Consider the following 27407-nt stretch of genomic DNA (forward strand, 5'->3'; position numbering starts at 1 on the left):
AATGGCATTTAATGTTTTAATTTAATGTATTTAATTTAGTTGCATTAGATAGTATTTAACATACCATTTTATATGTGTATGTATTGGGTAAGTAAATAGGTTTTTGTGTGAGTCCTGCATGTTCATGTTTTCATGTCATGAAACAGGTGGAAAAATTCAGTGATAAAATCTCAAACACATTCCCACATTCTTTTGTGCTAAATGGAGAGGAAGGAAATGGGGGGGGGGGTTGGGAGGAAGAGAAAAATATTTTATTTTTTTCAGTTCCATTCATTTGAAAGTGGCGTTCAGAAGTATTTTGGAACAAGCTACAAGAACATCTGATGATATTCATTTGAAAAAGAAATATTGGTGATCTAGGAGTTAATTATGATACCTTTTTATTGCCTGTTTTTAAAACTTCCTCTTTTAGAGCAGATATTTTATTTGAGTAAAATTAAGCCTCATTGAATCAAATTCCACTTTTATAGAAATTTGAAATGATTGAGTGGGGTATTATAGATTTTTAAATCAGAAATATTTACAATACAGATAACATTCTGGCATAATTAACTGAAAGAATTGTAAAATGACATACTATAATTTATCAAATAAAGTGGCTTTTATTTTTATTTCTTTTAGTATTTACACACAACATATCATTTTTTATAGTAGTAACCATAGCATAGATAAAATTTCTTTTCTAACATTATCCTAATATGTATTTTTTATGTTGCTTCATATTTTTTATAATAACTATTTCTAGTTGTAACAAAATAATGTGATACAGTAGATAAAAAACCTCTTTCTTACTTCATCATATCCCTATTTTTTGGCATTTGCTTCTTCCACTGTTTGCTATTATAATATTAACATCTCCATAGATTATATTTTCTTTCCTATTGGATTTTTACTTAACATAAATTCCCAGAAGTAGGTGCCTGGGTGGCTCAGTCATTAAGCCTCTGCCTTTGGCTCAGGTCATGATCCCAGGGTCCTGGGATCAAGTCCTACACCGTGCTCCATGCTCAGCAGGGAGCCTGCTTCTCCCTCTCCCACTCCCTTTGCTTGTGTTCCCTCTCTCACTGGGTCTCACTCTGTCAAATAAACAAATAAAATCTTTAAAAATAAACAACAAATAAATTCCCAGAAGTGATATTACTGAATTAAAAAAAAAAAATGAACATGTTTGTGATTCTTGCTGCATACTATGCATTATTTCCTATAAAATTCAAAAATAATAGTAGCAATCATTTATTGATTATACAATAAATTCCAGGAAAGATATTGCTACTGGACATAAAGGTTTTGCTACCAGACAGGAGTTAAAAAAGGAACTAATTCTATATTCACACCTTAGGTAATCCATCTATTGCCATACACAAGAAACCATTTACCAAACTTTAGTGAGGTTAAGAATTATATGGGATGTTCAGTTAAACCTAGAGATTTTAGGGACACTCTCCCAGAGATTCTGAATAAGTAGGCCTGAAAGGGCATCTAGATTGTCAGCATTTTAAACAATCACTCCCATATGGTTCTAATACAGGTGACTCACAGACTACAATTTGAGAAATACTGATCTATGTGTCGACAGTATCCAAACCTAAGTCTCTGGACTGACCTTCCCCAAGTGCTTCATCTCAACTGACTTTAGAGATAAACCCAGGGTATCCTAATCTGAACCTTCCTTCCCATCCCCTTTAAGCAATGTCCCCTCTTCTGCTTCTAAGATAGTAAATATCTTCTCCTTTGTTGTTACATTTAGATTTTGTCAATGCCTTCCTTTTTTAAAATTGAAATATAATTGACAATAAGAGTATGTTAGGTATATAACACAATGATTTAATATTTGCTTATATTGCAAAATGACCCTCATAGTAAGTCTAGTTAATATCATTCACCATACATAGTTACATGATTTTTTTAAAAAAATTTATTTTTTTTTAATTTCTTTTCAGTGTTCCAGAATTCATTGTTTATGCACCACACCCAGTGCTCCATGTAATACACAATTCTTTTCTTGTGATTGAGGACTTTTAAGATCTACTCTCTTAGAACTTTCAAATACGCAATACAGTGTTAACTATAGTCACTATGCTATATATTACATCCCCATGACCAATTTATTTTATAACTAGAAATTTGTACCCTTTGACAACACCCCCCCCCATTTTGTCTTCTTCCTACTCCCACACTCTGGCAACCAAAATCTGTTCTTTGTGAGCTTGTTTTGTTTTTGTTTTTAGATTCTTCATATAAGTGGGATTATATAGTATCTTTGATTGATTTCATCTAGCATAATGTCCTCAAGGTCCATCCATATTGTCACAAATGACAAGATTTCAATTATTCTGTTGGCTGAATAATATTTTGTTTCATGTGTTTGTATGTGTGTGTGTATGTATATGTGTATATATATTCATTCTTTATGCATTTTCTTTAGGCATGCATCCTTGACAGATGCTTAGGTAGTTTCCATACCTTGGCCATTGTAAATAATTTGCAATAAACATGAAGGTGCATATATCTTCTTAAGTGGGCATTTTCATTTTCTTTGAATAAATACCTAGAAGTGGGATTGCTGGATCATAAGATAGTTTTATTTTTAGTTTTTTTGAGGAAACCATATTGTTTTCCATAGTGGGTGTACCAATTTACATTCCCACCATCAGTTCACCAGGGATCTTTTTCTCCACATTTTGACTGATTGCTTGTGTTTTTGATAATAGCCATTCTAGTGGGTATGAGGTGGTATCTCATGGTAAATTTTATTTGCAGCTCCCTGATGATTAATGACACTAAATATCTTCTCAGGTACCTATTGGCTATCTGAATGTCTTCTTTGGGAAAATGCTTATTCAGATCTTCTGCCCATTTTTAAGTCGGATTATTTGTTTGATGTTGAATTATGTGAGTTCTTTATATATTTTTATATTAACCCCATATTAGATATATTATTTGCAAATATTTTCTCGCATTCTGTAGGTTGCATTTTCCTTTAACTGATGGCTTCCTTTGTTGTGAAGCTTTTTAGTTTGATGTAATCCCACTTGTTTCCTTTTGCTTTTGAAGTCAGATCCCAAAAATCAACATTGAGACTGATATTGTGGAGCCCATTACCTTCATTTCCTTCTAGATGTCTCAGGTCTTACATGTGATTTCTTAATCCATTTTAACAATTTTGTGTACAGTGTAAGAAAGTGATACTTTCATTCTTTTGCCTATAACTGTCCAGTTTTCCCAATACTAATTATTCAAGAGACTGTCCTTTCTCTGTTATATATTTCTTGACTCCATCATAAATTAATTGAGCATATAAACATGGGTTTTGTTATACTGTAGCTTTGTAACATATTTTGAAATCAAGATGTGTGATACTTCCAGCTTTGTTCTTTCTCAAGATAACTTTGGCTATTTGGCATATGCACCTGTGTGTGTGTTTACATAAAAATTTTTAGCATTGTTCTATTTATGTGAAAAACATCATTGGAATTTTGAATAGGGATTATATTGAATAGATTGCTTCAGACATTTTAAGAATATTAGTCCTTCTAATCTATGAGCACAGAATATCTCTGCATTTATTTGTGCTGTGTTCAATTTCTTTCATAAATGTCTTATAGTTCACCTCCTTGATTAACTTGATTAACTTATTCCTATGTATTTTATTTTTTTCACATAATTATAAATGGGATTGTTTTCTTAATTTCTCTTTCTGAAAATTTGTTAATGCCTAATTATTTGTGGGAATGACTTATAAATAATAGTTTCTATATGGACAAGTTTATTAAGTTCTTAAAGTTTTCTCTAAATAATATAGGCAATCCCTAAAATATTTAGTTTTATATTCATGACCCTTAGATACCTTTTAAAGATTTTATTTATTTATGTGAGAAAGAAATAGAGAAAAAGGGGAAAGGGACAGAGGGGAGAGAGAGGAAAAGGGAGAGAATCTCAAGCAGGTTCCACTCTGAATGCTGAGCCCCTCTCGTTTCTCTGGGCTGAATCTCAGGACCTTGAGATCATGACCTGAGCAGTCCAAGAGTCACTAAACTGACTGAGCCACCCAGGAGCTCCACGACCCTTCAGATACCTTTTAAGTTTTTTGTATGGAAATTCTTCATGAATAGTGACCCTGTAGTAAATTATTTTGGAAAAAAAATGTATGCATGTGTTTAGAAAATACATGTGTGTTTCTTTATATATATATATATATATATATATATATATATATATATATATTCATACACATTTAACAGAGAAAGTTATTAGAATAAAAATGACTAATCTGAAGACATTGAAACAAGAAGCTGTGCTTTACATATTTATTTTAAAATTTGGACTTGGAGGACTCAATTGAAATTTATTAGAAAGATCTTCTATGTTAATCCTCTGTACATTTCTGCATACTGCCCTGCCTTGACGTGTTTATTTTGACCAGTACAATGAAATTACCCTTGTCATTATCACTAAAGTTCTTATTTCTTACTTTACTTGACTTACGTGTAATGGAAAATTTAATCCACATGACTACATGACATAGATTTACTGGACTTTATTCTTTTTTTTTTTTTTTTTTTTTTTTTTGGTTAAAACAACTGAAACTGTTTATTGGGGTTTAGGGACTGCATACCAGGAGACAGTCAGATGAAAGTGTGCTCCAGGTTACAAGCAGGGAGTGTAGGCTTATAAATGCAAAACCCCCCACAAGTTTACATGTTTGTATTGTAAGAATTATGATTGGTGCTGGCCACTTTTGTATGTGATTGGCTATTTGGCTAACAGTTGTTATTCATATATTTCAGACCAAAATAGGAAGATGTGTTCTAGCAGGTAGTGGAGCTGCAACTGGCAAAAGTCAGAAGTTCTTGGTGTTTTGATAAGTGAACAGGAGAACCTACTTCCTTAATAACCTTCTAATGGAGTTTATTCATCTTATAAAAAATTACAACTAGTCATCATCCCTTTGATGAAATCTTTCATTGAACTTTCCTTTCTTTTGGTTTCTAAAACATTACTCTCTTCTGGTTTTTTATCTTCTTCTATTTCTACCTTTTCTCAGGGATAAGGGCATCTGTTTCTTCACCCATGTCATAACCACCACAGTTTCTCAGAGAGCGATCTTCAGCTTCCATTTCACTCTGATCTTCCTGGGTTGATTTTATATACTCCTATGGTACCAAATACTATTTATATATGTTATCATCTTACATCTCCTGTTAACCTGTCCTGATTTATATGTTTGTCTGTATTTATTAAAAATACACAATTGTGTGGTACCTGGGTGGTTCAGTTGTTAAGCATCTGTGTTGGACTCAGGTTATGGTCCCAGGGTCCTGGGATTGAGCCCCACATCAGGCTCCCTGCTCAGGGAAGTCTTCTTCTTCCTCTCCAACTCCCCCTGCTTGTGTTCCCTCTCTTGTGTCTCTCTCTGTCAAATAAATAAATAAAATCTTTTTTAAAAAGTGCACAATTGTATATTTCCATAGGTACCTTGAAAAATGATCTAATCATCTAGTCACTGTCAGCCCCAAACAAAGCAAAACAAAACAGCAACATATGCTAGCATTATCTTTTTCCCAACTCTCCATGCATGAAGCCAGCACATAAGCATTACAAAGGAAAATTGAAGCCAGCACATAAGCACTACAAAGGAAATATTTATGAAAAGAGTATGGTGAATGGATGTACCTGGAGTTTTTTGGTTAGTATAATCCACATAAGTGAAAAGCTACTAAGTAGAAATGAAGAAGGATTAGTTCTTTTAATTACAGATCTCTTGCTTTTTGTATCCTTAGATCAGTGTAGGACTTCTTTTAGCACTCTGGGGTGTTTCTCTATACAATTTCTGATGGCTTTATCAGGACTGCAGCAGCCCGGCTCCAACCTATCAAATATATCTTGCCGTAGATGAGCTGATCCCAACTTACTTTTTACAGTAATCAGTGATATTTCATTCATCTCCCTTTTCCATCTTGCCATCTTACAGTTTCCTAAACAAACCATGCTCCAGGTTTCATCCTTCCCTTTGCAACACTTTTTTGTTGTAAAAAAAAAAAAAAAAAAGAAGAAGTCTAGACTGCTTTCTCTAAACGGCATCTCTCATTTTTTCTTCTATAGACTATTGTCTATGTGTTTCTCAATCCTCACTTCTAAATAGGCTTTCCTTTCCTTCTGACTCCTCCCTAGTTCTAATTGGGTATTTTTTGTATGTGCTTACTTCACCATACCTTTTATTATATTACGATATAATTTCCCTTCTGGGTGAAAATGCCGTGAACTCTTTGAAGGCAAGATCAATGATTTTTTTTTGTCCAAATCTTCAATGCTAAACATAGTAAACTCTGAGGAAGTTATCCATATACAGAATATTTTATGCCATATTAATATTGCTGTGAAATGTAAGCTAAAAGGGGTTTATGACTCTTGGAATTTATTACCCCATTCAGGATACATTCCTTGTAAGCCCTGATTTCTGACTAAGGACTGATGTGATTCTGTTTCAATATTTTTCACAAAAATTTATTTTGGTGACTACCAATTCTAAGACTTCTGTGACAGTTAACACTGGCTGATCATGTTAGGGCATAGCTATAGTTTCCATGCTGAAAATTATCATAATAAAATTGTTCAAGACCCCCACAAAACACTCTATTTTAAAGTTTCGAAAGCAAGATGCTTTCTTTCATTTTGGTTGCACAAATACATAACAGAAATTACATTTGGAACTGTGTCCACGAGGAATATCTTGGTCAGAGAGATGGTATCGGGGCTTCCAAGAGCTGATTGCAGCTCCCTGTGGATATCACATGGCAGGTAGACTATAATTTCTGCATTTGACACACACAGTGCTTTCATATCCCATTAAATAATTACAAACAGAAATGAGAAAAAGAAGCTAAAGAGGAACTCATGACACTGAGGTTTTGGGAAAATGTTATGCTGCTGAAACATTAGCAGCCTGACCTAGTTTGGGATTTAAACTACTTGCTGCTGCCATTCCTCTGGTTTTGCTGGTTTCACTCGTGATTGTTACATTCAAAAGTGTCTATAACTATCGTTGTTAGGTTTCCTTTGGTCTCATAATACTCAAAATCAACAATGAAGATATCATCTTTATTCTGAGAAACATAACCAATTTGAATTTATTAATAACCATGATACTTTATAGATTGATTTTTTAACTTTATGGTTTACTATAATAATTGTCACATTCTTGCCTTCTTTCCAGGTAAAACAACGAACATACTAAAGGTATCTGATAAATTATTTATTTTTTTTTTTTTTTTGTTTCTGAGAGTTTATTTGGAGAATGCATTTAGAAATTGCATAGAAATAGGTAGAAATATATTACCTTTGACCAAATGAGTTTTATCAACTCAGTATTCACAAGGATAGTCAAAAGTGGATGTTGGATTCATCCAGTCTACAAAACCACTATGAAAGGCAGTGCTATCCATGAAAACATCAAGGAACTGTGTGGGTGCCATGGTGAGGTACTCTATTCTCTTCTGGGTTGGTAACTAATAAGATTTGCTATTTTTTTTTTAATTTTTTTATAAACATATATTTTTATCCCCAGGGGTACAGGTCTGTGAATCACCAGGTTTACACACTTCACAGCACTCACCAAATCACATACCTTCCCCAATGTCCATAATCCCACCCCCTTCTCCCAAACCCCGTCCCCCCGGCAACCCTCAGTTTGTTTTGTGAGATTAAGAGTCACTTATGGTTTGTCTCCCTCCCAATCCCATCTTGTTTTATTTATTCTTCTTCTACCCACTTAAGCCTCCATGTTGCATCACCACTTCCTCATATCAGGGAGATCATATGATAGTTGTCTTTCTCTGCTTGACTTATTTCGCTAAGCATGATACGCTCTAGTTCCATCCATGTTGTTGCAAATGGCAAGATTTCATTTCTTTTGATGGCTGCATAGTATTCCATTGTGTATATATACCACATCTTCTTTATCCATTCATCTGTTGATGGACATCTAGGTTCTTTCCATAGTTTGGCTATTGTGGACATTGCTGCTATAAACATTCGGGTGCATGTGTCCCTTTGGATCACTACATTTGTATCTTTAGGGTAAATACCCAATAGTGCAATTGCTGGGTCATAGGGCAGTTCTATTTTCAACATTTTGAGGAACCTCCATGCTGTTTTCCAGAGTGGCTGCACCAGCTTGCATTCCCACCAACAGTGTAGGAGGGTTCCCCTTTCTCCGCATCCTCGCCAGCATCTGTCATTTCCTGACTTGTTGATTTTAGCCATTCTGACTGGTGTGAGGTGATATCTCATTGTGGTTTTGATTTGTATTTCCCTGATGCCGAGTGATATGGAGCACTTTTTCATGTGTCTGTTCGCCATCTGGATGTCTTCTTTGCAGAAATGTCTGTTCAGAACTTAGCAAACTCAACACCCAAAGAACAAATAATCCAATCAAGAAATGGGCAGAAGACATGATAAATTATTTATAATACCCTCCGTAGGCATGAAAGCAACAGGAATAATCGGCTCTATTTTTTAGAAAAGCAAATAAGTCATGGTGATGTTTTATGACTTACTCATGGCACATGCCCTACAGATCAGTAACAACCAAGGAAGCAAATTGGCAGCCACATAACTACTTGCAGATTCCTGAACATACCAGACCCGATGGCAGGCATGGTCATAAATCACTGAAAGTTAAAACATTTTTTTTCTTCAAATATTCCCAAATGGAACGTTCCAAAAATACAGATTTTTTTTTTTTTAGGAAAAAGAAATAGGTATGAAGAATAAGATTTTATCACATTTGTTTTTATCGATTTCTGTGCATTTTCAATGTATTTACTTAAGTATTCATTCTTTTAAATAGATAACACATGCACACTGTTAAATAAATCATAACTTGCAAGGTGTACACCATGAAAATATGTTTTTATCCCATCCCTTTCCTGCCTCCCATTTCTCTCCAGAGTCAAGCAGTTACTGGTCTCTTGACTGGTATTTAAGACCTGTGTTTATACTTTATACAGGTATTTTTCCTAAAGAGATTTACATACATTCTAGTTCAATTCAAAACCCTTGGAGCTGAAAGAGAGCTGATATTAGAATAATATCTATTTTTTTCTAGAATACCACAAATACAGAACGATTATCAGTCCAAAACAGTTATCTTGCTTTAAAAAGAAACACATTTGTTTCTGTTAAAGCTGGCTGTGCTTGTAAGGAACACATAAATATTTTTAAAAAACAGCAAAAGCTGCAAAGTAAAACTAATGACATTGGCTGAACTCTTACAGTGCATTCTTATGTACAACATTAAATGCCTCTTTTAAAGTCATTCTGGAAAGGTTCTTATAGAGGCCTATTTGTGAAGTAAATTTTAAGGCTTTCTTTTGGAAATACTGAATGTTTTTAACTGTATATCAAAGAGGAAGTTGTAAGAGTTGTACAACATTAGTGTCAAGATATAATAAAGTGAAACTGAAAGATCACTTCATTTTTCATTTTAGGAAGTCCACTGCTTACTTGAGAGTTTCTTTCATTTTCATATCTAATGTCAATCCACAAGTCAAAATACAGTATCTGGAGAAATCAAGAAGAGAGTGTTATGCTTGCTTTTATCGTCTTCTCATTCCAGATTTTAGGATAAAAAATTACTCAGTGGATGCCTTGCCTGGAAATACAATTGTATTTTGGAAAATACAGAGTTTAGAAAGCTATTGGAAAAGAACATCAATTTTTTTGAAAATCTCTGCATTTAATCACAAGGGTAAATGGATCATAGTAAAATTTTAGTTCTGTGGTCAAGGTATTGGTTATGATGACTACCAAAGTATTCACTTGGATTATTTTGGGTAGGTTTACTTTTTATTAGTTTTATAAAATTATGCAAAGTTACTAACATTAATTTAGTTATAATTTGTGGATTTATTTTGCTAAGAATGTAAATACATATTTAAATAGAAATTTATCATGCTTAGCGAAATAAGTCAAGCAGAGAAAGACAACTATCATATGATCTCCCTGAGATGAGGAAGTGGTGATGCAACATGGGGGCTTAAGTGGGTAGAAGATGGAATTGGGAGGGAGACAAACCATAAGTGATTCTTAATCTCACAAAACAAACTGAGGGTTGCTGGGGGGAGGGGGTTGGGAGAAGGGGTTGGGATTATGGACATTGGGGAGGGTATGTGCTTTGGTGAGTGCTGTGAAGTGTGTAAACCTGGTGATTCACAGACCTGTACCCCTGGGGATAAAAATATATGTTTATAAAAAATTAAAAATTAAAAGAAAAAAAAGAAATTTATTAAATATTTTCTTTATAATGCCTTCTTTCCCATATATTCAATAATTGACACAAGATACATCCTCTTAATGAATATTCTTTGTGATCCACTGATATGTATATGTGATAAAATTATGAAATTTTAATTATTTTTGTTAATAATAGTTGCAATATGTAGCCAAGGGGTATCATAAGTTTTTTCTTGATAATGCCTTTAAAATCCATTAATATGATAGGTATGTGTGATAGCACTATAGCTTTTGATTGTTTTGTGATGGAGTTATAGCTCATTGTTTCTTTGTTTTTAAATATTTTGAAATTTTTATTTGACAGACTTTTATATTCATAGTTCCAGATGAATTATAAATTAATTCTATTTTTTTCAGGAAAAATAGTATTATATTAACTATATGCAATCAATTCAGAAGGATATATGATGTATAATTTATTTATCAAGGAAAATGTTAGAAATCACTAAGATAGTTTTTTTTTTTTAAGTTAGGGTTCCTTTCTAAGAAATTTTAATAACTTGGAAAATGTATGATACAGTACCAAGTAAGAAGTAAGAGGTTATGGTTCTTTGTAATCATATTACCCTCTATAATGATTTAATTTTAATCAATTTTTTTATTTGGAAATCATTGTAGATTCCTATACAGCTGTAGGAAATAACAGATTTTATGTATCCTTCAACCAGTTTCCTCCAGGGATAGTATTTTGCAAAACTATAGTGCAATATCACAACCAGGATACTGACATTGCTGTAGTCAAGATACAGAATATTCCCATTGCCATGAAGATTCCTCATGTTGCCATTTTATAGCCACATCACTTCCCTCCCAAAACCACAACATCCTTTATCTTAAGTAAACACATCACTGTTTTGTTCTCTACTTCTGCAATTCTTAGATATTACATAAATAGAGTCATATGGGTAAGAAGTCTTTGGATTGACTTTTGTCCCTCTCAGTGTAATTCTGTGGAAATTCAACAGTTGCATTTATCCATAGTTTGTTCCTTTTTACTGATGAATAGTATTCCATTGTATGAAAATACCACTGTTTGACAATTTATCCATTGGTGGAAATCTGAATTGTTGCCAGTGTCAGGCTATTATGAATAAAGTTGCTATAAACTTTCATGTAGAAGTCTCTGTGTGAACTTGTTTTCATTTCTTTGGGATAAGTGCTCAAGAGTGCAATTGACCATTTGTGTGGTAGTCACATATTTTGTTGTTATTGTTGTTGTTGTTTTTAAAGTAGGCTATATGCCTAATGTGGGGCTTGAACTCATGATCCCAAGATCAAGAGTTGCATGCTTTACTGACTAAGTCACATAGGCCCCCCCATTTATTTAGTTTTTTTTTTTAATTTTATTTTATTTATTTTTTTTTATTTTATTATTTTTTTAATTTTTTATTTTTTATAAACATATATTTTTATCCCCAGGGGTACAGGTCTGTGAATCACCAGGTTTACACACTTCACAGCACTCACCAAATCACATACCCTCCCCAATGTCCATAATCCCACCCCCTTCTCCCAAACCCCGTCCCCCCGGCAACCCTCAGTTTGTTTTGTGAGATTAAGAGTCACTTATGGTTTATCTCCCTCCCAATCCTATCTTGTTTCATTGATTCTTCTCATACCCACTTAAGCCCCCATGTTGCATCACCACTTCCTCATATCAGGGAGATCATATGATAGTTGTCTTTCTCTGCTTGACTTATTTCGCTAAGCATGATATGCTCTAGTTCCATCCATGTTGTTGCAAATGGCAAGATTTCATTTCTTTTGATGGCTGCATAGTATTCCATTGTGTATATATACCACCTCTTCTTGATCCATTCATCTTTTGATGGACATCTAGGTTCTTTCCATAGTTTGGCTATTGTGGACATTGCTGCTATAAACATTCGGGTGCACGTGCCCCTTTGGATCACTATGTTTGTATCTTTAGGGTAAATACCCAATAGTGCAATTGCTGGGTCATAGGGCAGTTCTATTTTCAACATTTTGAGGAACCTCCATGCTGTTTTCCAGAGTGGCTGCACCAGCTTGCATTCCCACCAACAGTGTAGGAGGGTTCCCCTTTCTCCGCATCCTCGCCAGCATCTGTCATTTCCTGACTTGTTGATTCTAGCCATTCTGACTGGTGTGAGGTGATATCTCATTGTGGTTTTGATTTGTATTTCCCTGATGCTGAGTGATATGGAGCACTTTTTCATGTGTCTGTTCGCCATCTGGATGTCTTCTTTGCAGAAATGTCTGTTCATGTCCTCTGCCCATTTCTTGATTGGATTATTTGTTCTTTGGGTGTTGAGTTTGCTAAGTTCTTTATAGATTCTGGACACTAGTCCTTTATCTGATATGTCGTTTGCAAATATCTTCTCCCATTCTGTCAGTTGTCTTTTGATTTTGTTAACTGTTTCCTTTGCTGTGCAAAAGCTTTTGATCTTGATGAAATCCCAATAGTTCATTTTTTCCCTTGCTTCCCTTGCCTTTTGCGTTGTTCCTAGGAAGATGTTGCTGCGGCAGAGGTCGAAGAGGTTGCTGCCCGTGTTCTCCTCAAGGATTTTGATGGATTCCTTTCGTACATTGAGGTCCTTCATCCATTTTGAGTCTATTTTTGTGTGTGGTGTAAGGAAATGGTCCAATTTCATTTTTCTGCATGTGGCTGTCCAATTTTCCCAGCACCATTTATTGAAAAGGCTGTCTTTTTTCCATTGGACATTCTTTCCTGCTTTGTCGAAGATTAGTTGACCATAGATTTGAGGGTCTATTTCTGGGCTCTCTATTCTGTTCCATTGATCTATGTGTCTGTTTTTGTGCCAGTACCATGCTGTCTTGATGATGACAGCTTTGTAATAGAGCCTGAAGTCCGGAATTGTGATGCCACCAACGTTGGCTTTCTTTTTCAATATCCCTTTGGCTATTTGAGGTCTTTTCTGGTTCCATATAAATTTTAGCATTATTTGTTCCATTTCTTTGAAAAAGATGGATGGTACTTTGATAGGAATTGCATTAAATGTGTAGATTGCTTTAGGTAGCATAGACATTTTCACAATATTTATTCTTCCAATCCAGGAGCATGGAACATTTTTCCATTTCTTTGTGTCTTCCTCAATTTCTTTCATGAGTACTTTATAGTTTTCTGAGTATAGATTCTGTGTCTCTTTGGTTAGGTTTATTCCTAGGTATCTTATGGTTTTGGATGCAATTGTAAATGGGATTGACTCCTTAATATCTCTTTCTTCTGTCTTGCTGTTGGTGTAGAGAAATGCAACTGATTACCAGTAAGGAGATTGAAACAGTCATTAAAAATCTCCAAACAAACAAAAGCCCAGGGCCAGACGGCTTCCCGGGGGAATTCTACCAAACATTTAAAGAAGAACTAATTCCTATTCTCCTGAAACTGTTCCAAAAAATAGAAATGGAAGGAAAACTTCCAAACTCATTTTATTTAGTTTTTAAAGAAATCACTAAGCTGTTTTCCAGAGTGGCTGTCTATTTTATATTCCCATCTAACATATATGAGCACTCCAGTTTCACCACATACTTGCCAACATATAGTGTTCTCCCTATCTTTGCTTTAGTCCTTTTTTTTTTTTTTAATATAATGATATCACTCCTTGTGGCTTTAATTTGTATTTTCTGTGTGGCTAAAAAAGTTGAAAATATTTTCATGTATCTACTTACTATCTGTATATCCTCATCAGTGAAATGATCTTTGTGTCTTTTTTCCTCATTTTCTAATTGATTTTTTAAAAATTTTGTTTATTCTTTGAGAGAGAGAGTGAGTGAGAAAGAGATAGAGAGTGGGAAAGCATGAGCAGGGGCAGAGGGAGAGAGAGAAGCAGACTCTCCTGTGGAGCAGGGAATCAATCAGGGTTCAATCCCAGGACCCTGGAATCACAGCCTGAGCTGAGGGCAGATGCTTAACCAACTGAGGCACCCAGATGACCCAATTAATTTTTCTTTTTTTACCGTTGCATTCTAAGAATGCTTTCTAAATTTTAGTTTTCTGTCAGATATGTGCCTTGAAAATGTTTTCTCTCAATCTAGCTTATCTTTTCATCCACTTAACAGAGTTATTACAGACCAAAGTTTCTTAATTTTGATGTTCAATTTATAAATTTTCTTTTATGAATTTTGATTTTGATGTCAAGGCTAACTCTTCCTAGTCCAAGATCTTGAAGAGTTCTTCATAATTTTCTAAATAAGTATGGTTTTACATTTTATAGATAAATCTGTGATCTAATTTGTATTAATTTGTGTACTAGATGTGAGACTTAAGTTCATTTTTTGAAAATGGATATCCAATACCTCCAGCATCATTTGCCAAAAAGACTCCTCCACTGAATTACCTTTTCACCTGTTTTTCAAAAATCAGTTAGGAATATTTGCGTGCAGCAGTTTGTGAATACCTATTCTCCATTGATTTATGTTTCTGTTCCCTACCTAACACCATACAGGTTTGATTACTATAGCTATACAATAAGTATCATAATCAGGTAAACTGATTTCTCTTACTATATGCTTTTCAACATTGTGGCAGCTATTTTAGTTTCTTTGTGTTTCCACATAAATCTTCACATAATTTTTGTCCATATCCTAAAAAAAAATTTTCCTGAGATTCTGATAGGGATTGTGTTAAATCTGTGTATTAATTTATGAAAAGTTTTTATCTTTTCTGCATCACATCTTCCATTTATTATTATTATTTTTATTTCTTTCATTAACATTTGTAGTTTTCACCATGTAAATTCTGTACTTATTTTGTTTGATTTAGGCTTAAGTATTATTTTTCTAAGACATTTTAATAGTATTATATTTTTAATTTTTGTTTCCATGTGATTGTAGCTGAATATTGAAATATGATTAACTTTTGCATGGTGGTCTTATAGTCTATGACTTTATTGAACTCACTTATTAGTTTCAGGAGTTTTTATGTCCATTAATTAGACAATTGTTTTGGACTGAATGTTCGTGTACCCTCAAAATGCATGTGTTGAAATCTAATCCCTAATGTATTTGCAGGTGGGACTTTTGGGAGGTAATTACATCATGAGAGTAGAGCCCTCATGAATGAGATTAGCAGCCTTATAAGAAGAAACCAAAAAGCTAACTTACTTTGTTTCTGCTATGAGAGAATGCAAGGAGTTGTAGGCAGTCTGCAACCCAGAAGAGGGCACTCACTAGAACCCAGCCATACTTGCACCCTGATCTAAGACTTCCAGCCTCCAAAATTGTGAAAAATTAACTGTTGTTTGTAAGCCACCAAGTCTATGGTGCTTTGTTATAGCAGACTAACTGACTCAGACAAGAATCATGCTACCTGCAAATATGTACAGCTTATTACTTTCTGATCCGTACACCTTTTTATTTTTTTCCTTTCTTGCCCTACTGCACCAGTGAGAATGTCTAGCACTGTGGTGAATGAAAAATGGTAAGAATGGACATCTTTGCCTAATTTTCAATCTTAGCAGAAAATACTCTTTCACCAAGAAGCATAATATCAACTGTAGGAATTTGAACATGTTCTTTATCAAACTGAGGAAGTTTCATTCTATTTCTAACCTGCTGAAAATTTTGATCATGAATGTGTTTTTAATTCTGTTAAATTTTTTTTTACATAAGTGAATATGATTACTTGATTTTCCTTCTTTAGCCTGTCACTATGACACTGTATATTGGTTGATTTTTGAATTTTGATTCAGACTTGGATTCCTGGATAAAAGTTAGTCATAGTGTATTCTTTATAAATATTGCTAAATTTTATTTGGTGGTATTTTATTAAGGATTTTGGTCTATCTGAGGAATACTGGTCTGTATTTTTCTTTGTCTAGTTGTGATATCAAGGAAATATTAGCTTCATAAAATGACTTGAAAACTATTCCCTCTTCTTTTATTTCCTGGAAGAAACTGTGTGGAATTGGTGTTATTTGTTCTAATATTTGGTAATAATCTTCAATGAAACTATCTAGGCCCAAGATTCCTTTGAGGGAAGTTTTTATTACAAGTTAGATTTTGGCTGAGTTATGGTAGTTTGTATTTTTTTTCTTTTCAGCATAACAGAATTCATTGTTTTGTTTGTATTTTTAAGGACCTTTCCATTTATTCTCAGTTGTCAAGAGTTTGTGTACAGAATTATAATATTATCTTATCATTTTGATGTATATAGGTACTATAGTCTATAGGGACTATAAGTAAAACTCCTGTTATAATCCAGATATTGGCAATTTGTGTCTTCTCCTTTTTTCCTTTGTTAGCGTTGTGAAAGACTTGTCAGTTCTCTTGGTTTATCCAAAGAATACGTTTTTTTGTTTCATTGTGTCTCTCCATTATGTTTCTGTTTTCAATTTCATTGATTTTCTTTCTTATATTGCTTTCTTCTGCTAATTTGGGTTTATTTTGTTAAACTTTTTTAGGTTCTTGAAGTAAGCAGTTATATTATTGAATTGCGATTTGTACTCTTATGTATTCATTTAGTGGTATAAATTTGCCTCTCCACTCTGTTTTAGCTAACTCTTTGACACAGGGAATATTTAGAAATGTGTTATATAGCTTCTTAGTTCGGAAATACTCTTGTTAACGTCTTGTAACTGATCTCTAATTTGATTCCATTGTGCTCAGAGAATACATTCTTCAAGATCTTCAGTTTTTTAAACATTTTGTCTTATGGCTCAGGGCATGACTTTTGTTAGTATACATTCCATGGTCACTTAGAAAAAATGTGCATTCTGCTGTTACTGGAGACAGCGTAGAAATATTGATTATATTATGCTAGTTGGTGATGTTGTTGAGTTTTTTATTTGACAGAGTGACACAGTGAGAGAGAGAACACAAGCAGGGGTAGTGAGAGAGGGAGAAGCAGGCTTCTTGCTGAGCAGGGAGCCCCATGCAGGGCTCTATCCCAACACCCTGGGATCATGACCTGAGCTGAAGGCAGACATATAACGACTGAGCCACCCAGGCACCCCTATTCTACAAGTGTTAAGCGGAGAGTGTTAAGTTATCAAGTACAATTGTGTATTTGTATATTTCTATCAGTTTTGCTTCATACGTTTGACAGCTTTAGTTTTTTGGTGCATACAAATTTAAAATTACTATGTCTTGTTGGTAGATTTCCCTTTTATTTTTTTTTCTTTTCTTTCTTCTTTTCATTTATTTTTACTGCATAACACATTCTCTGCCTCTGTTTATTTTCTTTGCTCTCAAGTCTGCTTTCTCCAATATTAATGTAACTACTCCTGATTTTTTTCATTAATGTTTACATAATAGATCTTTTTCATTACTTTTATTTCAGCTTTCTTATATTGTTATATTTTAAATGAGGTCGTCGTAGACTGTATATATTTAAGTGATGTTTTTCAATCCACTTTATCAATACTCTGTGTCATTTCTTTATTTAGATACTTTATGTTTAATGTAATTATTCATATACTAGGCCTTAAATATATCTTTTTTAAAAATATAATTCCAATATATTTGAAATATAGTGTTACATTAGTTTTAGGTACACAATATGTGATTCAACAATTCTACGCATTACTTATAGTTCATCATGATAAGTGTATTCTCAATCCTCTTCGCCTAATACCCATCCCCTGCCTCTGCCCTGGTAATTTGTTCTCAATAGTTAAAAGTCTGTTTTTTGGTTTACATCTTTTTTTTTGTTTTTGTTTTTGTTTTGTTTTGTTTTGGTTTGGTTTTTAAATTCCAGAAATGAGTGAAAATCATATGGCATTTGTCTTTTTCTGACAGACTTATTTCACTTAGCATTATGCTCTCTAGATACATCCATATTGTTGCAAATGGCAAGATTTCATTCTGTTTTATGGCTAAGTAATATTCCATGTATATATATAGCATACCTTCTTTATCTATTCATTTATGGATTGTTGGGCTACTTCCATAATTTGGCTGTTGTAAAATAATGCTGTGATAAACATAAGGATTCATATATCTTTTTAAATTAGTGTTTTCATCATCTCTGGGCAGATACCCAGGAGTAGAAATTCTGGATGATATGGAAATTTAATTTTTAATTTTTTGAGGAACCTACATGCTGTTTTCCACAGTGGCTTCTGCACCAGTTTGAATTCTTGCCAAGTGCATGAGAAGCCCTTCTTCTCCACATCCTCAACAACAATTGCTGTTTCTCCTGTTTTGGATTTTAGCCATTAAGACAGATGTGAAGTGATGTCTCATTGTGGTCTTGTTTTGTATTTCCTGATCATGAGTGACTTTGAGCATTTTTTTGTGTGATTGTTAGCCATCTAACGTCTTCTTTGGAGAAATGTCGTCTTCTAATTTTTTTTAATTGAATATGTGTGTGTGTGTGTGTTCAATTGTATAAGTTCTTTGTATTTGAATACTCCCTCTCTATAGGATACATCATTTGCAAATATAGCCTCCCATTAAATAGGTTGTCTTTTAGTTTTGTTGATTGTTTCCTTTGTCGTGCAGTTTTCTATTTTGATGTAGTCCCAATAGTTTATTTTTGCTTTTGTTTCCTATTCTCAGGAAACAAAAACGTTGCTATGACTGATTTTGGAGAAATTACTGTCTCTTCTCCCTTCTAGGATTTTGTAGTTTTCGGTCTCACATTTAAATCCTTAATCCATTTTGATTTTATTTTTGGGTGCGGTGTAAGAAAATGGTCCAGTTTGTTTGTTTGTTTGTTTGTCTTTCTTTCTTTCTTTCTTTCTTTCTTTCTTTCCTTCTTTTTCTCTTTCTTTCTTTCTTTCTTTTTCATGTAGCTGTTTAGTTTTCCAACACTATTTGTTGAAGACACTTTTCCCCCTTGCATTTTCTTACCTCCTTTGTTGAAGATTGAATTGGCCATATAATCATGGGCTTATTTCTGGGCTTTCTATTCTGTGTTATTGACTTATGTATCTATTTTTGTGTCAGTATCATAATGTTTTGATTACTACAGCTTTGTAGTATATCCTCATATCTGGGATTGTGATATATTTAGTTTTGTTTTGTTTTGTTTTCGAGATTGTTTTGGCTATTTCTAGACTGTCGTGGTTCCATACAAATGTTAGCATCATTTCTTCTAGTTCTGTGAAAAATTCTGTTGGAATTTTGATAAAGATTGCATTAAATCTGTAGATTGCTTGGAGTATGGACATTTTAAGAATATTTGTTGTTCCAGTCCATGAGCATGGGTTGTCTTTCCATTTGTTTGTATTTTCTTCAATTTCTTTCAGCAGTGTTTTACAGTTTTTAAAGTACAGGCCTTTCACTTCCTTGAATGAGTTTGTTCCTAGGTATTTTGTTGTTCTTGGTGCAATTGTTAATGGAATTATTTTCTTGATTTCCCTTTCTTCTACTTCATTATTAGTCTGTAGAAACGCAATGGATGTATGATATTAATTTTATAGTCTGCTACCTCACTGAATTTATTTTTCAGTTCTAGTAGTTTTTTGGTGGAGGCTTTAGGCTTTTCTATATAAAGTATTATGTCATCTGCATATAGTGAAAATTTTACTTCTTTCTTACCAATTTAGATGTCTTCTTTTTTTTTTTTTCCTCATCTGATTGCTATGGCTACGATTTCCAGTAACATGGTGAATAAAAGTGGTAAGAGTGAACATCCTTGTCTTGTTCCTGATTTTAGGGGAAAAGCTCTCTTTTTACCATTGACTATGATATTAGCTGTGCATTTCTCATATGTTGGCCTTTATTATGGTGAGGTATATTCCTTATAAATCTACTTTGTTAAGGGTTTTTATCATGGATGCATATTGTACTTTGTCAAATGTTTTTCCTGTATGTATTAAAATGATCATATGGTTTTTACCTTTTCTCTTTGTGATATGATATATCATGTTGATTGATTTTTGAATATCAAACCACACTTGCATTGCAGGAATAAATCCCACTTGGTGGGATTTGTTTTTAACATATTGTTCGATTTGGTTTGGTAACATATTGTTGAGGATTTTTGCATCTATGTTCATCAGAGATATTGGTCTTGTTTCTTGGTGTCTTTACCTGGTTTTGATATCAGAGTAATGTTGGTATCATAAAATGAATTTTAAAGCTTTCCTTCCTCATCTATTTTTTTTTTTGGAATATCTTGAGAAGAATAGATATTAACTCTTCTTTAAATGTTTGGTAAAATTCACTTGCGAAGCCATCTGGTCCTGGCCTTTTGTTGTTGTTCATTTTTAGTATTCATTCCATTTCATTCATGGTTCATTCATTAGTCTATTCAAATTTTCTATTCCTGATTCAGTTTTGGGAGGTTATATGTTGTGAGAAATATATCCACTTCTAGGTTATCCAATTTGTTGGCATATAATTTTTCATAATATTCCTTATAATCCTTTGTATAAAGTTGAATATCTGGTGGGAACTGGAATCCCATTTTATCTGTAAAGGGAGCACATTCCCATTTTCCTTTTCAGGAATGAAGGAATTATTTGCAAATTTTCAGCCCTAAAAGTTCCGTTTTGTTTGTCTCTATATCTTTTCTTTGCTGATATTTTATTTTTCCCCTTTTATTTCAAGTGTATTTGTAAAAAAAAAAAAAAACTTTATGATGGCTACCTTAAAATCATTTTTAAGATAATTCTAACACCATGGTGCAGGCCTCTATCGATTATCCTCATTCAGTTTGAGATGCTCCTGGTTCTTGGTATGGTGTGTAATTTTTCTACTGAAGCATGAAAATGTATAGCATTATGTAACAGACCGTAGATCTTATTCTTCTATCTGCTGTTTATTTCAGCTGGTTTTGTCCGACATGCCTCCATCAGGGAAAGAAGAGGTTCTCTGTTTCAATAGCTACCAGGTTGGGGGTGGGGGGTGCAGAAGGCAGAAGTTCAGACTCTACCAGTAGGATTAGAATTTGGGGTTTCCCACCCAGGTTCCTTTGATGTTTAGGGGAAGGGACTTATCTTTGTGAGTGAAGATGAGATTTTTAACTTTCCATTAGGCCTCCATTGATAGTGCCCTGGCGGAGAAAGGATGGATGCTTCATTGTTGCTCCCTGCGTAACCACCATCTACATAATGGGAGAAGGGGGCACTCCTTACTCCTGGATGATGATTGAAATTCCTACTCTCTTCTAGGTTTCTTCCTACATTGCCTGGAAGGGAGAGGGAGGAAAGGCTTATTATTCCTGAGAGACAGTAAAAGTACAGAACCCTCATGGCCCCCACTAACATTATTCACTGGGGGACAGATAACCTTGCTAATGCCAAAAGAGATGAAAGTATTGGTGCTCTACTTGGCCTTCTCTGACACTATCTCGGTGGTGGAGGAAGATGAATTAGATCACCTCATTGCAGCCAGGAAAGGATAGAAATCTAGGCTTACTGTTCAGCCTTTGTTGACATGGATGGGGATGAGGCTGATTTTTTCACAGTGATAGGTTGGAGTAGAGTTTATTGTCCAAAAGTTTTCTGTCTTGTTATGTTCCTTCTTACCTTGTCCTTTGGCTGAGAGTAGTTTTTGTTGTTTTTTGTTTATTAATTTTGTCTTCACCAGTTGGTGTTTCTGGGTTGTCAGTTTCTTCAGCTCCAAGTCTGGTGTATATGAGATAAGAAATTCACTAACTACATGTCCACTTTTGGATGGTCTGCCTTCTCTTCTCCGTCTTTCAGAATCTTATGTTTTATACATAATGTCCAGTGTTTTTAACTGTACTTAGCAGAGGATATACAAATGTAATATCTATTTCGTCTTCCCAGAAGCAGAAGTCTGAAAGTCTTTAAGACTTCTAAAACCTTAATGTATAACATTTTAACATAAAATTTGTTAAATCCTTAGGAGAAAGCTAAATGAATATTTCAGCAGTGCATTAATCAATATTACTTCAGATAACAAATCTGTCACAGAAATACCTAATCACCAATGATAATCAGAGATCTTATTCAAAAATACCCTGCTTACTTCAGTTTGGAAATAACCTAATGAAAACTTGATATCAGGTCTACCATAGACAGAGTCCAAAGGCTGGAAAATATTCTGATGAAAGAATCTCATGAGAGTAAATTTATCTCTGTCCATTTCTCTGTTTTCTTAAAATGATACTAACATTCTTAACTTCATCCAGTATTATTTCATTTGGGAGGAGTACAACTGCAAAGATAAAAATGCAGAATTTTAAATTTAACATGTTTTATATTATCTTTCCTTTATTTTTTTTCCATTCTCTAATTGAGCTGGAGTAAGTAAAAGACTTGTTCAGTGTTGCTTAGATTAAACCTCTAGGTTGATGACAGAATAAATGATAATAAAGCAGCAGCTTGTTTGAGAAATAAAGTTAAACATTGTGGCTGTAGAGGTCTTCCTCTTTTTTGGCACAAGGACACAGGCTTGTGGCTGTGTAGGAGTGTGTACATCAGGGCAGTGGAAAACACTGCCTTTGAAAGTTTGTGTCCAGAAGAAGACCTTGGTCTCTGATTGAAGACCAGTACTTAACTATGATAGCCTATGGGAATGGCCACTTTCAGGACCACACTTAATTTTATTCAGATGGCTCTACTTCATCAGTCATGGAATATTATTACCTCCTTCCCTGTCCATTTTTCACCTATTTTCATTCACTTAAGAAAACACTTTGAGGGATGCCTGGGTGGCTCAGTGGGTTGGGCCTCTGCCTTCGGCTCAGGTCGTGGTCCCAGGGTCCTGGGATTGAGCCCTGCATTGGGCTTTCCACTCAACGGGGAGCCTGCTTCCCCCTCTCTCTCTGCCTGCCTCTCTGCCTACTTGTGATCTCTCTCTCTGTCAAATAAATAAATACAATCTTAAAAAAACAGAAAACACTTTGATTTTAGTTACAAACTTACAAACTACTTTATCCTTAACTAGAGGAAACAAGGCATTTCAATAACTTTTTTAGGAAAAAAAAAAGAAACTCAAGATAAATTCAGTCTTGATACCTTAGATGAATTGGAAAATGGAATAATTTGAGACTGAGTCATGAATACACACACACTTGAGTCTGTCACATCACCTATACTTAATAACATCTCATAAGCAAGCTTCCAAATAATTTTTAGAGATATCTTCCTAGAAATTGCTAACCATTGTCCATGCTAATTTTCCTTCTTGCTTCAAATTCAAACTTTTATTTAAATTAAACCACTTTAGTATGGACAGCCAATTTTCAAAGCAATAATATTTTACATTTCTTTTCCATATGCTGAGTATGCTTTTGGGAATCATCAGTATTTACATTTTCCCTATTGAGAAGTCAGTTCTTATGGAGATGAACATGGGGAAGTCATTTCTAGCCCTTTATCTTATATCTGTATTGTTATGCTAAGAACTACAATAGAAAACAGAAAAAAATATAGAATTTATATGTTTCACACAATTTATTACTTTAAGCTATGTTGGCATCTAACTAGTATGTCCTACTTTCCAGCCACAGATGGTCACCCAATATTACTCTTTAGTGTGTTTATTTTCAGAAGTATCAAAAGAATGTGTAATATGAATTCTATTTTGGATATATTAAGTTAATTCCATACATATTTCAGAAAAATCATATGTGAAAGATATAGCTATCAAGATAGTGATTATAAATGAGGATTAATATTTTTAAAATCTATGCATATGAATAAAGAGAGAAGGGGGAATGACTAATTATAAATAGTATTTTTTCTTTTTCCCAGAAAATATTTCTGAGAAAAGAACATTATATCAGATTTATGGGTAATTGAATCTGAGAATTCAATGACACTCTTTTAAAAGTGATGCTTTGAGTATAGTGGTTGAAAATAGAACTATCCTGTAACACAGAAATTACACTACTAGGTATTTACCCAAAGGATACAAAAATACTGATGTGAGATGGCACATGCACCCGGATGTTTATAGCAGCTTTATCAACAATAGCCAAATTATAGAAAGAGTCCAAATATCCATCAGCTGATAAATGGATAAAGGAGATCTATCTATCTATGTATCTAGGTATATATATATATATGATAGATGATGTAATATTACACAGCCATCAAAAAGAATGAAATCTTGACTTTGGCAATGAAATGGATGAAGCTAGAGCATATTATGCTGAGTAAAATAAGTCAGTTAGAGAAAAACAAATGTCATATGAGTTCATTCATATGGAATTTAAGAAATGAAACAGGTGAACATAGAGGAAGGGGAAAAAAAGAGAGGGAGGCAAGCCATAAGAACCTATTAACCATAGAGAACAAACTGAGGGTTGCTGGAGGGGAGGTGGGCAAGGGGATATGATGAATAGGTGATGGGTATTAAGGAGGGCACTTGTGATGGGCACTGGGTGTTATTGGTAAGTGGTGAATTAAATTCTAATTGTGAAACCAATATTACACTACATGTTAACTAACTAGAACTTAAATAACAATTTGAAACAGGAAAACAAAAAAAATAATAAAAGTGGTTCTTTGAGCAATAGGAATTCAGCATAAGCATAGATATCTCTACTTACTATATTTCCCTCTACTTATTTTCACTCAGATTATATTTCAGGCACTGTCTTGTATCAATTACTGTAGTAAGGAATTACATTCTCCATTATGTGAGCACTCACATTACTGGATTATCACTTCATTATAGAAATTGGTATTTGTCCTTTTCAGTGGGTATTCTGGAAAGTAGAATGCATGATCTATGATGGTTACTATTATTACAGTATATAACTAACTGAATTGTTGCTGTTTTGTTTTGTTTTTCCTTCATAAGGAAAGATGTTAGCAATCAATTTGCAGGGGTGCCTGCAGGGGTGGCTCAGTGGGTTAAAGCCTCTGCCTTCAGCTCAGGTCATGATCCCAGGGTCCTGGTATTGAGCCCCACATTGGGCTCTCTGCTCAGCAGGGAGCCTGCTTCTCCCTCTCTCTCTGCCTGCCTCTCTGCCTACTTGTGATCTGTGTCTGTCAAATAAATAAATAAAATCTTAAAAAAAAATCAATTTGCAAATAATTCCTTCATTCCTGAAAAGGAAAATGGGAATGTGCTCCCTTTACAGATAAAATGGGATTCCAGTTCCCACCAGATATTCAACTTTATGTCCAGCATCAGTGTCTTATTAGGAAAATGCAGAAATGAAAGGCATAAATTAACCAAGAAAACTCATTCTAGTTATGAGGCATATTAAAACATGTTTTATTCTTTTGCCTTAAAATTATTTCACAGTTTATAGAATTCAGTAATGTATGAATAATCAGGTATCAATTTGTAACTTTTTGAAGATTATAAAAGTAGCATAATAATATAATCATATTGTATAGAATTTTCCATTTTCAAAAGTACTTTCATGTGTGTAATCTCCTTTCTTCCTCACAGTATCACATTGTATAGACTGGAAAATATTTTCCTCATTCATTGTATAGACTGGAAAATATTTTCCTCATTCTTTAAAGGAAACTAATTTTCACAGAGTTGATTGACACAGTTAAGAAAACACAGAACCAATCTCATAGCCAGGACTACTAATTCCTACTTGGTCCAATGCTCTAATCAACAGATTAATTCTCATCAATTTTAAAATAAAATTGTTTAAGGCTGAGTTCCCAAGAAAAGTCCAAGATAAAATTAGTTTGCAAATATTTTAGTGAAGGAGAGTTCCAGGAGAAACTTTTTGGGTTGTGAGGAAAACTGCATGGAACATTTGAAGAAGCCAAACAGAGATGGGGTCTCAGAAGAAGTCTAGCCCCAGCCTAACCCCACAGGCAGTCCTGGAGTGTGAGTTGCACCCAAGGATTTCTCACCCAAAGGTGAGAGAGCTATTATTACTACTTTTTTCCTAATCATTCTGTCATGAGCTGTGGACATTCCTGAGGGTGGGGTAGGGACAGACTCCCAGGTATAGCCAGGTGAGATGGCTCCCAAAATAAACTAAGGACAATACTCTGAAGAAGGGTGCACAAGAGATCAGCAACCAGGAATGGGGCACCAGACCTTAAAGTTGTCCTGACAAAATCTGCTACAGATAACTAATTATCATTGTTTAGAGAATTATTGAATTTTTCATTTTGTTGTGAATAATTTAAAACATAAATTGTGAATAATTTAAAATATCAAGATAGAATAGTATAATGAATGCCCATATACAAATACCTATATCATTAGTAATAATCAACATGTGACCAACCTTGTTTCATTTATGAGAGTTAAGTTCTGAAATAAAATGCTTGTTATTCTCTATATTCAGGAACACCGGCATACACAACATAGTTTAAACAATTATTTTGAGTGAAATAATTTTATTAAAGAACAATTTAATATACTGAAAAGAGATTAAGATTTATGATATATGTATTTCAGTCATGGTTCTGCAAAGTCAGGGGACTAGATAGATGTTCCCCATGATTCTTTATAGTTTAAATACTTGGTACTCTTCTAACAAAAGATAATATTGAATAAATACTTTATATCCTCAAATGCATCTAGATGTTTTGCACTAGGTTCTCTAGTGACCATTGAACCTAAGGCAGATTACAGAGTGCAGTTTGTAAAAAACTTTCTCAGAACATGTAGGATAGAGGGGAATGCCAATTAGACCTCTCAGGTAAGTGGATTCTTGTTGGTCATAGGATGAAGTCCAGACTCAAGTAGTATGCAAGGGTTACATGATCTTGCCCCAATATACCTTTCATGTTTCACCCTCCTGAAGTCTTCTACATTCATGCTGTGTTCTCAGAATATTCAACTGTTGCCCCTAAATCACCATGCCATTTGGTGTGTCTCTGGACCTTTCAACTTCCTGTCCTTCTGCCTAGAACTGGAGTTACCATATTCTACATGAAAAAAAAATCACCATATTCTACAAAGTAAAATTAACATGTTGTCTACCCTCAGTAACATTTTTCAGCCTCCATTATTTTCTTTTTCCATACTTACTTTCTTCTTATCCTCTCTTCTTTCCACCCATCCCACCCCATCTCTTCCTAAGCAAAATGATCTCTCTGTCTCCAGTTAGTAACTTACATTACTATAAATATCTAGGAAAGTGCTTTGGTGTTTGTTTATATTTATACCAATTGGGGGCCTAAACTATGGTGCCCAGTAAATTATTCTTATTTGAACAATGAATGTAGTACTCACCTTTGGTTCCCATGAAGGTGTTAGATATATTTACTATGGCTCATACCACATTTTTTAGTGATTATTTGCTTTATTTATTTATTACC

Source organism: Mustela putorius, unplaced genomic scaffold (assembly GCF_011764305.1).
Source record: "Mustela putorius furo isolate JIRA1106 unplaced genomic scaffold, ASM1176430v1.1 tig00000450_pilon_pilon_pilon, whole genome shotgun sequence".
In the NCBI taxonomy this organism is placed as follows: Eukaryota; Metazoa; Chordata; class Mammalia; order Carnivora; family Mustelidae; genus Mustela; species Mustela putorius.